This window comes from Carcharhinus amblyrhynchos, chromosome 6, assembly GCF_965287045.1.
Source record: "Carcharhinus amblyrhynchos chromosome 6, sCarAmb.v2.hapA, whole genome shotgun sequence".
NCBI lineage: Eukaryota > Metazoa > Chordata > Chondrichthyes > Carcharhiniformes > Carcharhinidae > Carcharhinus > Carcharhinus amblyrhynchos.
In genome coordinates this window covers 47,122,582-47,125,250 of record NC_137329.1, presented here as the reverse complement: position 1 = coordinate 47,125,250, position 2,669 = coordinate 47,122,582, and the positions used below count along the sequence as shown (strand labels likewise).

Below are 2,669 nucleotides of genomic sequence, written 5' to 3'. Positions count from 1 at the left end.
CTGAATTGTCCACTCCTGCTCTTAGTTTCTATGTTTTGTGGTACAGTCCCTGCCTCTGAGTCACAAACTCTGGGTTCAAGTCCCACCCCAAGAATTAATAGTCAAGGAAGGTGCGTTGGTAACAGCCAAACAGGTTGGTTATCATCCTATAAATGCTTTCTGCACACACCAATGGCAGGTGGTAAGAGCTGGAGAAATTCCTGGTCAGCTATGTGATGGAAAGAAAGTTGAAGCCTCTAACTGCCAATACTTCAAGCAACATGGCAGTCAGCAACAACAAGAGACTGTCAAAAGAAGCAAAAAAGGGGCCAAGAAGATTATCGTGGATCCTTCCTCCAAGAAGGATTGGTACAATGTTAAGGCTCCAGTGTTGTTTAACATTAAGAACCTGGGCAAAACCTGGTTACCAGGTCCCAAGGAACTAAGATCACCTCAAAAGGTTTGAAAGGCCCTGTATATGAGGCGAGCCTTGTTGTTTTGCAGAATGATGAAGTGGCCTTCCTCAAATTTAAGCTGATCATGGATGACTTTCAGGGCAAAAACTGCCTTACCAACATTCATGGCATGGACTTCACACATGATAAGATGTGCTCTATGGTTAAAAAATTGCAGACCCATGATTGAAGTCCATATTGATGTCAACACCACAGATGGATACTTGCTGCACCTTTTTTGTGTAGGATTCACTGAGAAGTGCACCAACTAGATTCATAAACCCGCCTACATGCAACACTACTACCAGGTCTATACAATCTGCAAGAAGATGGTGGAGATCATGAATCACAGAACCACTGAATCCCTACTATGTAGGAGGCTGCCATTCGGCCCATCAAACCCGCATCAACATGAATCCCACCAAGGCCCTATTCCCCTACACATTTACCCTGCTAATCCCCCAGACACATAAGAACATGAGAATATAAGAAATAGGAGCAGGAGTAGGCCAACTAGCCCCTCGAGCCTGCCCCACTATTCAATAAGATCATGGCTGATCTGTTGTGGCTCAGTTCCACATTCCCGCCCTCTCCCCATAACCCTTAATCCCCTCTCTTATCAAAAACCCATCAAACCGCGTCTTAAAAATATTTAGCGAGGCAGTCTCCACCACTTCAACGGGCAGAGAATTCCAGAGATTCACCACCCTTTGAGTGAAGAAGTTCCTCCTCAACTCCGTTCTAAACCGCCCCCCCTTTATCTTGAGGCTGTGCCCCCTAGTCCTACTATCCTTTCTGAGCGGGAAGAGTCTCTCCACCTCTATCCTATCCATCCCATTCATCATCTTATACGTCTCAATGAGATCTCCCCTCATTCTTCTAAACTCTAATGAGTACAAGCCTAATTTATTCAGCCTCTCCTCATAGTTCAACCCCCTCAACTCCGGTATCAGCCTAGTAAACCTCCTCTGCACTCCCTCCAAGGCCAAAATATCCTTGCGTAAGTGCGGCGCCCAAAACTGCACACAGTACTCCAGCTGCGGCCTCACCAATGCCCTATACAGCCGCAGCAAGACCTCCCTACTTTTATATTCAATCCCCCTCGCTATGAAGGCCAGCATCCCATTCGCCTTCCTGACCACCTGCTGCACCTGCAAGCTGGGTTTTTGCGACTCATGCACAAGGACCCCGAGGTCCCTCTGCACCGTCGCCTGCTGCAGTTTTTCTCCACGCAAGTAATAATCCTTCCTACCATTATTCCTACCAAAGTGGACCACCTCGCACTTGCCAACATTAAATTCCATCTGCCATTTCCCGGCCCATTCGCCCAGCCTATCTAGATCCTTCTGTAGACTCTCACCACCCTCCGCACAATTTGCCTTTCCACCAATTTTGGTGTCATCAGCAAATTTCGACACCCTACACTCGGTTCCCTCCTCCAGATCACGAAGGGGCAATTTAGCATGACCAATCAAACTAACTCTCAAAGAGCAAACCAATGACCTCAAGGAGATTCCAAGTCCACAAGTTGATCCCAGGCAGCATTGGTAAAGACATTGAGATGGTTTGCCACTCCATTTCTCTGCTCCCTGATGTCTACATTCACAAAGTCAAGACGCTAAAGAAGCACAAGTTTGAATTGGGGAAACCGATGGAATTGCATAATGAAAGAGGAAGTGGCTCAAGTGAACCATTAGGTGAAGAAACTAGTGTTGATGTAGATTGAACTGATGGATATGAACCCACTGTCCAGGAAACAGTCTAAATATGAATAACAAAACACCTCTTCTAGGAAAAGCAAAGCACCACTATCCATTTCTTTGGGCTACAAAAGTATGCAAAATTGCATGTTGCCACAGCAACTTGGACTCCCTGATCCTCTGGCATGGATGATGCAGAATGCAGGTGATGGCTACCCAATAAAATTGGTGAGAGAATTTTATAGATTACTGCAGGAAAACATGGGGAATAGCAATCTCACTATCAGCAGCTTTTATTCAAACAATACTGTTGCCTTGATGAGCAGATCTTGGCATTTATACCAACTGTATGGCAGCAGGCAATCAAAAAACGGTGTGAGAAGTTACCAAGTAGACAGATGATGCCATCCTGTCCAAAGTTTATGATTTGTATGCATCTAGCTTTGAGAGATCATGCACTCTTCCAAACTGTCCTGTCATTTTGTGGGTGTACACCCAATGTACACAGGGTTGGAGAGGGTGGGCAGTGAAGGCA

The 2,669-nt window shown here is 45.9% G+C and overlaps 1 pseudogene; it reads left to right on the top strand.

The window, feature by feature from the left end:
- The first annotated feature begins 260 nt into the window (after positions 1–260).
- Positions 261–2,199, top strand: LOC145344461 (small ribosomal subunit protein eS1-like; annotated as a pseudogene).
- Positions 2,200–2,669: the final 470 nt, after the last annotated feature.